The following is a 14,032-nucleotide window of genomic DNA, read 5'->3' on the forward strand; positions in this document are numbered from 1 at the left end:
AGAAAGTGAAGAAGAACTAAAGAGCCTCTTGATGAAAGTGAAACAGGAGAGTGAAAAAGTTGGATTAAAACTCAACATTCACAATACTAAGATCATCGCATCTAGTCCCATAATGTCATTGCAAATAGATGGGGGAACAATGGAAACAGTGATAGAGTTTATTTCCGGGGGCTCCAAAATCACTGCAGATGGTGACTGCAGCCATCAAATTAAAAGACACTTGCTCCTTAGAAGAAAAGTTATGACCAACCTAGACAGCATATTAAAAAGCAGAGACATCACTTTGCCTACAAAGGTCTATCTAGTCAAAGCTATGGTTTTTCCAGTAGTCATGTATGGATGTGAGAGTTGGACTATAAAGAAAGCTGAGCGCCGAAGAACTGGTGTTTTTGAAATGTGGTGTTGGAAAAGACTTGAGAGTCCCTGGGACTGCAAGGAGGTCCAACTGGTCCATCCTAAAGGAAATCAGTCCTGAATATTCACTGGAAGGTCTGATGCTGAAGCTGAAACTCCAATACTTTGGCCACCTGATGTGAAGAACTGACTCATTGGAAAAGACCCTGATGCTGGGAAAGATTGAAGGTGGGAGGAGAAGGGGACAACAGAGGATGTGATTGTTGGATGGTATCACTGACTCTATGGACATGAGTTTGAGTAAGCTCCAGGAGTTGGTGATGTATGGGGAAGCCTGGCGTGCTGCAGTCCATGGGGTTGCAGAGTCGGACACAACTGAATGACTGAACTGACTGATGAGGAAAAAGTACATTCAAAGAGTTGCTCTTCTCTCATTCATGCTGTACTACTATCATTATCTCATCGTTACCACCCCATACCTGCTGAACCCCTGTGTGTGTGTGTGTGTGTGTGTGAGTTGCTTAGTTGTGTCCGACTCTTTGCAACCCCGTAGACTGCAGCCCACCAGGCCCTGCTGTCCATGGGATTCTCCAGGCAAGAACACTGGAGTGGGTTGCCATTTCCATCTCCGGCTGAACACCTATAGGTAACCAATTCATTAGGTTCTGGTTTACCTGTCCTGTAAATAAATCTCTTTCACAATAAACTAATCCATTTATATTTTCTTATATCCCTATCTTCATTACATAAGGGTATCATAATATAGATACATTTCTGCACTCTGCTGTTTTGAGTATATAATAGAAAGCATTCCATACGAGGTTTTCATTTAAATTTTTTATAATATACTTTATTAAACTCAATAAATATAAATTTGAGTTGGTTTACATTTTCTAAATTTTTATTTTGAAATAAAATAGATTTACAGTAAGTTGCAAAGATAGTACAGAGAGGTTGCACATTCCTCTCACCCAGTTTCCCCCAAAAGGGGACATCCTATATAACTATAGTACAATGTCTAAACTAGGAAAATAACATTAGCACAATGTGTATAAATAGTGCTCTACCATTTTATCACACGTGTAGGTTCATGTAACCACCACCACAGTCAACACACCATTCCATTATCTCAAATATCTCTTTCATACTACCACTTTATAGTCATACTCGCCACCCTCCAACTCTACCTTCACCTAAACACTGGCAACCACCAACCTGTTTTTCATCTCTAGAAGTTTTTCATTTTGAGAATGCTGAGTGGAATTATGCAGTATGTGTCTCTTTGAGATAGGCTTTTTCACTCAGTATAATTCCGTTGAGTTGCATCAAAGTTGTTGTGTGCATCAAAAAGGCAAAACCAATACAATATTGTAAAGTAATTAGCCTCTAATTAAAATAAATAAATTTAAATTAAAAAAATAAAACTCAACAACAAGAAAAAAAATTCACTATTTTTTTTTTACTACTGAATAGTATTCTAGAATATGAATTACTGTAATTTGTTAATCATATATCCATTGAAGGACAATCTGGGTTATATTCAGTTTTTGGTTATTACAAGTAAAAATGCTATGTACACATCTGTAGAAGTTTTGTGTGAACATGTTCTCATTTCATTGAATTAAATGCCCTGGAGTATAAAATGATGGGTTGTAGAGTAAGTACATATTTTCTTTTCAAAGAAACTTATGAACTTTTCCAGAATCAATTTGTTCTCACCAGAAGTATAGGAGAGCTCCAGTTTCTGTATATCCTGGTTAGCATTTGGTATTATCACTATTTTTTAACTGTTTAAGGGACATACCTTAATTTGCATTTCCCTAATGGCTAGTGATCTTGAACATCTTTTCATGTGTTTATTTGTCATACATTTATCTTTTTCACATCTTTTGCTCATTTTATAATTGGATTGTCTAATTTTTTTCTACCATTGAATTTTGAGAGTTTTTTGTATATTCTAGTTGTGCTTAGTCGCTCATTCATGTCTGACTCTTTGTGACCCCATGGACTGTAGCCCACCAGGCTCCTCTGTCCATGGATAGTCTCCAGGCAAGAATACTCAAGTGGGTTGCCATGCTCTCCTCCAGGAGATTTTCCTGACCCAGGAATACAACCAGGGTCTCCTGTATTGCAGACAGATTCTTTATCAGCTGAGCTAATATTCTAGTTATGAGTCCTTTATAAGACACATGGTTTGTAAATATTTTCTCCAAGTTGGTAGATTGGTTTTTTTTTTAATCTTTATAATAGGGTAATTTACAGAGCAAATGTTTTTATTTTGATGAAGTTCAATTTATTAATGTATTTCTTTAATACTTTGTGCTTTTGTGTAAACACAAAAATCTGCTCAATAAAACTCTTCAATAGGTCCACATATTTCCTCTTATATTATCTTAAAAAGTTGAATAGTTTTGCATTTATATGTATGCTGATTTTAAGTTAATTTTTCCATAAGATGTGAGTTTTAGGTCAATGTTCACTTTTGTTGCCCCACCATCCTTTATTGAAGATTATACTGCCTCCTTCTAAATGCTTTTGTACCTTTTTCAAAAACAATTTGGCCATACTTTATTAGGCTATTTGTTTTTTTTGCATTTCTTTTTCTTGAGGATGGTCTTGATCCTTGTCTCCTGTACAATGTCACGAACCTCCTTCCATAGTTCATCAGGCAAACTGTCTATCAGATTTAGTCTAGTAGACCATTACATCTACTACTGTGGGAAGGAATCCCTTAGAAGAAATGGAGTAGCCATCATAGTCAACAAGAGAGTCTGAAATGCAGTACTTGGATGCAATCTCAAAAATGACAGAATGATCTCTGTTCGTTTCCAAGGCAAACCATTCAATATCACAGTAATCCAAGTCTATGCCCTGACCAGTAACACTGAAGAAGCTGAAGTTGAACGGTTCTATGAAGACCTACAAGACCTTTTAGAACTAACATCCAAAAAAGATGTCCTTTTCATTATAGGGGACTGGAATGCAAAAGTAGGAAGTCAAGAGATACCTGGAGTAACAGGCAAATTTGGCCTTGGAGTACAGAAGGAAGCAGGGCAAAGGCTAATAGAGTTCTGACAGGAGGATGCACTGGTCATAGCAAACACCCTCTTCCAACAACACAAGAGAAGACTCTACACATGGACATCACCAGATGGTCAACACAAAAATCAAACTGATTATATTCTTTGCAGCCAAAGATGGAGAAGCTCTATATAGTCAGCAAAAACAAGACCAGGAGCTGACTGCAGCTCAGATCATGAACTGCTTATTGCCAAATTCAGACTTGAAGAAAATGGGGAAAACTACTAGACCATTCAGGTATGACCTAAATCAAATCCCTTATGATGATACAGTGGAAGTGAGAAATAGATTTAAGGGATTAGATCAGATAGACAGAGTGCCTGATGAACTATGGACAGAGGTTCATGACATTTTACAGAAGACAGAGATCAAGACCATCCCCAAGAAAAAGAAATGCAAAGGACCAAAATGGCTGTCTGAGGGGGCTTCACAAATAGCTGTGAAAAGAAGAGAAGTGAAAAGCAAAGGAGAAAAGGAAAGATATACCCATTTGAACACAGAGTTCCAAAGAATAGGAAGGAGAGATAAGAAAGCCTTCCTCAATGATCAATGCAAAGAAATAGAGGAAAACAATAGAATAGGAAAGACGAGATCTCTTCAAGAAAATTAGAGATACCAAGGGAACATTTCATGCGAAGATGGGCTTGATAAAGGACAGAAATGCTATGGACCTAACAGAAGCAGAAGATATTAAGAAGAGGTGGCAAGAATACACAGAAGAACTATACAAAAAAGATCTTCATGACCCAGATAATCACGTTGGTGTAACTACTCACCTAGAGCCAGACATCCTGGAATGTGAACTCAAGTGGGCCTTAGGAAGCATCACTACATACAAAGCTAGTGAAGGTGATGGCATTCCAGTTGAGCTGTTTCAAATCCTGAAAGATGATGCTGTGAAAGTGCTGCACTCAATATGCCAGCAAATTTGGAAAACTCAGCAGTGGCCACAGGACTGGAAAAGTCAGTTTTTATTCCAATCCCAAAGAAAGCAATGCCAATGAATGCTCAAACTACTGCACAATTGCACTCATCTCACACGCTAGTAAAGTAATGCTCAAAATTCTCCAAGCCTAGCTTCAGCAATAGGTGAACCGTGAACTTCCAGATGTTCAAGCTGGTTTTAGAAAAGGCAGAGGAACCAGAGATCAAATTGCCAACATCTGCTGGATCATCGAAAAAGCAAGAGAGTTCCAGAAAAACATCTATTTCTGCTTTATTGGCTATGCTAAAGCCTTTGACTGTGTGGATCACAATAAACTGTGGAAAAGTCAAGAGATGGGAATACCGGAGCACCTGACCTGCCTCTTGAGAAACCTGTATGCAAGTCAGGAAGCAACACTTAGAACTGGATATGGAACAAGAGACTGGTTCCAAATAGGAAAAGGAGTATGTCAAGCCTGTATATTGTCACCCTGCTTATTTAACTCATACACAGAGTATATCATGAGAAACACTGGGTTGGAGGAAGCACAAGCTGGAATCAAGATTGCCAGGAGAAATATCAGTAACCTCAGATATGCAGATGACACCACTCTTATGGCAGAAAGTGAAGAAGAAGTAAAGAGCCTCTTGATGAAAGTGAAAGAGGAGAGTCAAAAAGCTGGCTTAAAGCTCAACATTCAGAAAACTAAGATCATGGCATCTGGTCCCATCATTTCATGGCAAATAGTTGGGGAAACAGTGGAAACAGTGGCTGACTTTAAATCACTGCAGATGGTAATTGCAGCAATGAAATTAAAAGTCGCTTACTCCTTGGAAGGAAAGTTATGACCAATCTAGATAGCATATTAAAAAGCAGAGACATTACTTTGTCAACAAAGGTCCATCTGGTCAAAGCTATTGTTTTTCCAGTAGTCATGTATTGATGTGAGAGTTGGACTATAAAAAAAAGCTGAGCACAGAAGAATTGATGCTTTTGAACTGTCGTGATGGAGAAGACTCTTGAGAGTCCCTTGGACTGCAAGGAGATCCAACCAGTCCATTCTAAAGGAAATCAGTCCTGGGTCTTCATTGGAAGGACTGATGTTGAAACTGAAACTCCAATATTTTGGCCACCTGATTCAAAGAGCTGACTCATTTGAAAAGACCATGATGCTGGGAAAGATTGAAGGCAGGAGAAGTGGGTACAACAGAGGATGAGATGATTAGATGGCATCACCGACTCATTGGACATGAGTTTGGGTAAACTCCGGGAGTTGGTGATGGACAGGGAGGCCTGGCATGCTGTGGTTCATGGGGTCATAAAGAGTCGGACACGACTGAGTGACTGAACTGAACTATGAGGCTATTTATAGACTGTTCTCTTACATTGATGTATGTGTCTATCCATCTGCCAATTTCAGACTGTTTGACTTCTGAAGCAATATAATAAACATTAATAATATCTCCCCATTTTTTTATTTTAAAAATTGTGTTAGCTCTTCTAGTTCCTCTGTGTACATGGATGTATGTGTGTGTATACATATATATGCATACTCTATATTGTGTGTGTGTATATACATATATATATGCATGTATGTATATATACACATGTCAGTATAACCTTATCTCTATCTGCAAAAAATCTTGCTGGGGTTTTCATATTAATACCTTAAATATATTTGGAAAGAAATGACAGTCTTCACTACATTGAGTTTTCTACTCCTTACGTCTTTTAGTTTACGTTTTCTTAAACTTCTTTTATTAACATTCTATAATTTTCAGCATATAAATCCTATAAATGTTTTATTAGACATATACTTAAGCATTTCAATTGTTTTGAGAGATTATGAATGGCACTGCTTTTTAATTTCATTTTTCACATGTTCGTTGCTAGTATAAAAATTCAATTGAGTTTTGCATGTTGGCCTTGTATCCTGTAACCTTGATAAACTACCTTATTATTTCTGGAAGTTTTTTTTTTTTAATATCCTCCTTAGAATTTTCTATGCAGACAATCATGTCATTGGCAGGTAGAGAGTTATATTTCCTCCTATCCAAACTATGTTTTATTTCCTTTTCTTTTTTTCTTTTTTACTTTCTAAAGTTACTTCATTTTTTAAATCGAATTATAGTTGATTTACATTGTGCTAATTTCAGGTATACCACAAAGTGATTCAATTTCATATATATGTGTGTGTGTGTGTATGTGTATATATATATACATATATATATATATACTCAAAATATTGAGTATAGTTCTCTGTCCTATAATGTGCATATGTTAATCTCAAATTCCTAATTTATCCCTCTCCCACCCTTTCCCTTAAATTCCTTTAATATAATGAATAGCAGTGACAAGAGCAAGCATTCTCATGTTATTCTCAATCTTAAATAAAAAGTATTCAACAGATCACCATTAAGTATGATGTTAGCTACAGGGTTTTCTTTAAGATGTTCTTTACCAAGCTGAGGTGATTATTCCCTATTCCTAGGTTGTTGAGGTTTTTTTTTTGTGTGTGTGTGTGTTTACAAATGTGTGGTAATTTTTTCAAGTACATATTTTGCATAAATTTATGTAACTAACATGTTTTTGTGATTTTGCTTCTTTAGCCTGTTAATATGTAAAATGATTTATTTTAAAATCAACTGAACCACCTTGCATTCCTGGAATAAACTCCATTTTATCATGGTGTACAGTTATGGTTTTTTAGTTTTTATGAATTCTATCTTCAAACTGTTTGTTAACGTAATTTGCACTTATATTGATGAGGGATATTATTAGTCTATAATTTTCTATAACTTTCTTTTCTCTGTATCATTTTTATTTCTGGTTTTGGTGTCAGACAAATACTGCCTTTATACAATGAGTTGGGAAGTGTTTTCTCCTATTCTGTTTTCCAGGAGATATTTTGTATAAAGGCAATGGCACCCCACTCCAGTACTCTCACCTGGAAAATCCCATGGGTGGAGGAGCCTGGTGGGCTGCAGTCCATGGGGTCGCTAAGAGTCTGACACGACTGAGCAACTTCACTTCCACTTTTCACTTTCATGCATTGGAGAAGGAAATGGCAACCCACTCCAGTATTCCTGCCTGGAGAATCCTAGGGATGGGGGAGCCTGGTGGGCTGCCGTCTGTGGGGTCGCACAGAGTCGGGCACGACTGAAGAGACTTAGTAGTAGTAGTATGCTAATTTTTCTTTAAATTCTTGGTATAATTCTCCAGTAAAACAATCCAGGCCTAATGATTTCTTTTTCAGAGATTATTTAAATATGAGCTCAATATGCTTAGTAGTTTTAGGGCTATTCAAATGATTTATTTCATATTGAGTGAGTTGTAGTACTTCTTACTTTTTAAGGAACTCATCCATATCATCTAAGTTACCAAAGTTATGTGTATAGAACTGTTCATATTATTCCTTTATTATCCTTTCCAGATTCACACAATCGGTATGATACCTTCCACTTTGTTCCTGACATTGGTGGTTTGTGTTCACTCACTTCCTTTGCTTCTTCCATTCTGCTTCTTTAGCCTTCTAAAAAATTATTAATTTTATTGATTTTTAGATATTGTTTCTCTTATAACCAACTCACTCATTGATTTTTCTGTATTGTTTCTCTGTTTTCAATTCCAGGGATTTTTAAAACTTGTATCTTCTTTAGTTATATTTATTTCCTTCTTTCTACTATGTTGCTCTTATTTTTCTAAGTTTCTGAAGTGACATTTTGGTTTATTGATTTAGACTTTTCCTCTTTTCTAAGGTAAGCATTCAATCCTATGAGTATGCCTCTCAACAAATGATTTAGTTGTTTTCCATACATTGAGATATATTTATACTGTCATTCAGTTCAGTGTTATTCTTATTTCTCTTGAAACTTCCTTATTTACTCATGCATTATTGAAGAGTGTGTTTAATATTTAAGTGTTTGGAGAATCTTCACATTTTGCTTCTTTTTTTCTAGCTTTATGAATTATAATTGACATATAACATTGTGGAAGCTTAAGGTGTACAGTCTGCTGATCTGATACACTGTATGCTACAAATGATTACCCCCATAGCATTACCATTTCTTTTTGTGGTTAGAACATATAAGATCTACTGTCTTGGCAACTTTCCAGTATATAATAAAGTATTACTGACCACAATCACCATGCTATACATTAGATGCCCAGAACTTATTACTCTTGTAACTGGAAGCCTGTACTCCTTGACAGTATTTCCCCATTTCCCTTACCTTCCAGTTCCTGGTAATCACCACTCTATTTCTCTGAGTTTGGTTTTTTTAGATTCCACAAATAATTGATATCAAATGGCATTTGTTGTTCTCTGTCTTATTAATTTCACTTAGCATAATGTCCTGAAGGGTCACCCAGTTATTGCAAAGCAGCAGAATTTCTTTCTTTTTCATGTCTGTATATGTTATATTTAATCTCACAACACCTTTTTTCACTCATACTATTTATAATCTCATAATCTCACAACTTCTTCATTCATCTGTGATGGACACTTTGATTGTTTTTGTATCTTGCTATTGTGAATTATGCTGTGAACATGTGGGTGTGGATATCCCTTAAAAATCAGTTTCTATTTCCTTTGGATATAAACCCAGGAGTGAGATTGGTGGATCATATGGTAGTTTTATTTTTAATTTTTGAGGAATCACCATACTATTTTCCATAGTGGCTGTACCAATTTTACACTCCCACTAACAGTGCACAAGTGTTCCCCTTTTCTCTACATCCTTGGTAACACTTGTTCAGTCAGTCAGTTCAGTTGCTCAGTTGTGTCCAACTCTGCAACCCCATGGTCTGCAGCACCCCAGGCTTCCCTGTCCATCACCAGCTCCTGGAGCTTGCTCAAACTCATGTCCATTGAGTCAGTGATGCCATCCAACCATGTCATCTTCTCTCATCCCTTCTCTTCCTGCCTTCAATCTTTCCCAGCATCAGAGCTAACACCTGTTATCTCTTGCCTTTTTGATAACAGTCATTCTAACTGGTGTGAAGTGATATCACACTGTGGTTTTGATTTGCATTTCACCGATTACTGATGCTGAATATCTTTTCATATACCTGTTGTTCACTTGTATGTATTCTTTGGAAAACTGTCTATTCAGTTCCTTTGCCCACTTTTCAATAGGGCTTTTTGTTTTAAATAATGAGTTATATGAGTTCTTTATAGATTTTAGTTATTAACCCCTTACCCAATATATGGTTTGCAAACAATCTTTCCCATTCTTTATGTTGCCTTTTCATTTCATTGTCTGTTTCTTTTTATTTTTTCTTTTGCTGTGCAGAAGTTTTTAGTTTGATGTAGTTCCATTTATTTGTTTCTTCTTTTGTTACTTATGCTTTACAGGAAATAAATACAATATCAATGTCAAAGAACATTTTCCTTATGTTTTCTTCTCATATATCTACAGTTTCAGATCTTATGTTTAAGTATTTAATCCATTTTGAGTAAAGTTTAAGATGGGGTTCAAATTTCACTCTTATGCATGTGGTAATCTAGCTTTCCCAACACTATTTATGGAAAAAACTATCCTATCCCCAATGAGTATTCTTTCAGATACTAGTTAACTGTATGTACAGAAGGGTATCTCTGGGCTTTTGATTCAGTTCCATTTGTCTATGTGTCTAGTTCTACGCCAATGCCATAGTGTATTGTTTACTATAGTTTGTTTAAATAGTATAGTTTGAAATCAATTAGCATGGTGCCTCCAGCTTTGCTCTTCTTTCTCAGGATTGATAATGGATCCAGCAATTCCACTCCTGGATATATATCCAACAAAAACAAAGAACACTAATTTGAAAAGATGTACATACCCCAACATTCATAGCAGTATTATTGACAATAGCCAAGATATAGAAACAACATAAGTGTCCATCAAGAGATGAATGGATAAATGTGATATATATATATATGTGTGTATACATATACATATATACATATATATATATACACATACACAATGGAATATTAATCAGCAATAAAAAGAATAAAATTTTGCCATTTGCAGCAACACAAATGGACTTGGAGGGTATTATGTTTGGAGCGAAATAAGTCAGACAAAGAAAGACAAATATTGTATGATGTCACTTTATGTGAAATCTAAAAAATAAACAAACTAGTGAATATAACAAAAAGAGAAGCAAACTCACAGATACAGAGAACAAATTAGTGATAACCAGTGGGAGAAAGAAGCAAGGAGGATAAGGGGATTAAGAGGTACAAACTATTATGTATAAAATAAATTACAAGCATATATTGTTCTATACAGGGAATTAGCCAATATTTTATCATAACAATAAATGGAGCATAACTATTAAAAATTGTGAACCATTATATAATACATCTGTAAGTTATATAGTATTATACATCAACTATACTTCAATGAAAATTAAACATAAAAAATAAGTTAAAAAAAAAAAAAGGAAGTTGAAACAGCCTTACTGCTGATATGGAGAAAGTTTTAGTGGCTTAGATAGAAGATCAAACCAGCCACAACATTCCCTTCAGCCAAAGCCTAATCCAAAGCAAGATACTAACTCTTCAATTCTGTGAATGTAAGAGAGGTGAGAAAATTATAGAAGTCTGAAGCTACCAGAGGTTGGTTTGTGAGGTTTCAGGGAAGAAACTGTCTCCATAACATAAAAGGGTACAGTGAAAAAGAAAGTGCTGATGTAGAAGCTGCAGCAACTTATTCAAAAGATCTACCTGAGATAATGAAGGTGGTTACGCTAAACAACAGATTTTCAATATAACCAAGACAGTTTTTTATTGGAAGAAAATGCCACCTAGAATTTTCACAGCTAGAGAGGAAAAGTCAGTGCCTGGCTTTGAAGCTTCAAAATACAAGCTGATTCTCTTGTTATGGGTGAATGCAGATGGTGACTTTAAGTTGAAGTCAGTGTTCATTTACCATTCTCAAAATCCAGGCTCTTAAGAATTATGCTAAATCTACTCTGCTTGGGCTCTTCAAATGGAACATATCCTGGATGACAGCACATCTGTTTACAACATAGTTTACTGAATATTTTAAGCCTACTGTTAAAACCTACTGCTCAGACAAAAAGGTTTCTCTCAAAATGTTACTGCTCATCAACAGTGTGCCTAGTCACCCTAGAGCTCTGATGGAGAATGTACAATGACATTAATGTTTTCATGCCTGCTAACACAACATTCATTGTGCTGCCCATGGATTAAAGAGTAATTTCAACTTTTAAGTCTCATGATTTAAGAAAAACACTTTATGAGGTTATAACTGACATAGACAGTGATTGCTCTGATGGATCCATGCAAAGTAAATGAAAACATTCTGAAAAGAATTCACCACTCTAGATGCCAATAAGAACATTTGTGATTCATGAGAAGAGGTCAAAATATCAATATTAACAGGAGTTTGAAAGAAGTTGATTCCAACCCTCATGGATAACTCTGAGGGGTTCAACACTTCAGTGGAGGAGGAACTGCAGATGTGATAGAAATAGCAAGGTAACTAAAATTAGAAGTGGAGCCAGAAGATGTGACTGGATTGCTACAATATCATGATAAAACTGTAATGAATGGTGAATTACTTCTTATGGATGAGCAAAGAAAGTAATTTCTGAAGAGGGAATCTACTCTTGGTGAAGATTCTATGAAGATTGTTGAAATGACAAAAAGGATTTAGAACATTACAAATAAGCTTAGTTGATGAAGCAGTGGCTGGTCTTGAGAAGATTGATTCCAGCTTTGAAAGACATTCTACTGTGGGTAAAGTGCTATCAAACAGCATTTCATGCTGCAGAGAAATCATTCATTAAAGGAACAGTCAATTGATGTGACAAACTCCATTGTTGTCTTATGTTAAGAAATTGCCACAGCCACTCCAACCTTCAGCGACCCACCGATGGAAGATTTGCCATCACCGCTGAGGCAAGATCCTCCACCAGCAAAAAGATTACAACTTCCTGAAGGCTCAGATGATGGTTAGCATTTTTAAGCAATAAATAATTTGTAAATTAAAGTGTGCATGTTGTTTTTTAGACATAATGTTATCATACACATAATGGACTGCACTATACTATAAACATAACATATGCATTGGGAAAGAAAAAGTTTGTGTGACTCACTCTATTACAATATTCAGTTCATTACAGTGGTTTGGAACTGAACCCACAATACATGCAAGCTATGCATATGTATGTCTGTTAGTTCCATTTGGCCTAAAGTATGGTTCAAGTTCAACATTTCCTTGTTTATTTTCTGCATGGATGATATATCCATTGTTGAAAGGGAGGTATTAAGGTCCTTTACTGTTGTATTTTTGTCTATGCCTCACTTCAGATTTCTTAGTGTTTGCTTAAAATATTTAGGTGCTCAAATTTTTAAAAAAGATATTTAGGCACTCCAATCTAGGGTACAAATTTATTCATAATTGTTATATATTCTTGATGAATTGATCTTATTATTATATAACGACCATCTTTGTCTTTTGTTACCATTTTTGGTTAAAGTCTGTTTTGTCTGATATTAATATAAGTCATCCATGCTTTCTTTTGGTTCCTATTGGCATGGAATGTCTTTTATCCTCTTTTCACTTTGAGCCTATGTGTGTCCTTAAAGCTGAAGTAAATCTTTTCGAGTCAGCATATGGTTGGTTGTTGTTTTTTTTTTTTTTTTTTAATCCATTCAGCCACTCTATGTCTTTTGATTGAAGAATTCTATCTACTACTCATTCAGAGTAATTATTAATAGGTAAGCACTTAACTTTGTGTGTGCTCAGTTGCTTCAGTCATGTGCTACTCTTTGCAACCCCATGGACTGCAGCCCACCAGGTTCCTCTGTCCATGGGATTCTCCAGGCAAGAATACTGGAGTGGGTTGCCAAGCCTTCCTCCAGGGAATCTTTCTGACCCAGGGATCAAACCCATGCTTTCTGTGTCTCCAGCACTGAAGGCAGATTCTTTATTGCTGAGCCACCTGGGAAGCCCTAAGGACTTAACTAATGCCATCTTATAGTTTTCTGGCTGTTTTCTACTTCTATTTTTCTTTCTTCCTTTCTTTGCTGCCTTCCTTTGTAAACTGATGATTTTCCATTGTGGTGTGTGTTGATTCCCTTCTCTTTATCTTTTGTGAATCTACTGAAAGTCTTTGTTTTGTGGTTACTATGAATTTTACATAAAACATCTTATATACAAAAGTCTATTTTACGCTAGCAATTTAAGTTCACTCCCATGCAAAATGGGTTTCCCTGGTGGCTTAGATGGTAAGGAATCTGACTGCAATGTGGGAGAACCAGGTGAACCAATAAAACCAATGAGAACCAGGAGAACCAATGGTGAACCACTGATGTAACAAGGAAATATTGTAGTCCTCCTTTTGTAAACACTTCAGATAGAAAATGCTCCTGGATATTATGAAAGAAAAATCAAAATTAAGTTAGCATTACTCAGAGAGCTCTATAAAATGGAGCTGGGAGGCCATAAAGTAAGTGTGGCTTATGTATTAATACATCTCAGCCTGGATAGAATCTGACTTTTTGACCACTTGTTTTCTTAATGAAGTCATTCAGAACATCTGCCAGAAACTCAAGATACTTCTTAGACCTTTACTCTAAAATAACTTAAGACAGCCTATCTACTTCTCAGACGCCTACCCTAAAATAACCTGTGATGCCTTAACAGCAAATAT

General features: G+C 35.9%; 1 protein-coding gene across 7 annotated transcripts in view; it reads right to left on the minus strand.

Annotated features, from left to right (window-relative positions):
- The window catches only part of OPHN1 (oligophrenin 1), a 726,794-nt gene that overhangs the window by 191,363 nt on the left and 521,399 nt on the right, over nt 1-14,032 (minus strand). The gene's annotated exons all lie outside the window — the stretch shown is intronic.

Source organism: Bos grunniens, chromosome X (genome assembly GCF_055505025.1).
Source record: "Bos grunniens cultivar Pamir isolate PY7600 chromosome X, Bosgru_T2T1.0, whole genome shotgun sequence".
Classification (NCBI taxonomy): domain Eukaryota; kingdom Metazoa; phylum Chordata; class Mammalia; order Artiodactyla; family Bovidae; genus Bos; species Bos grunniens.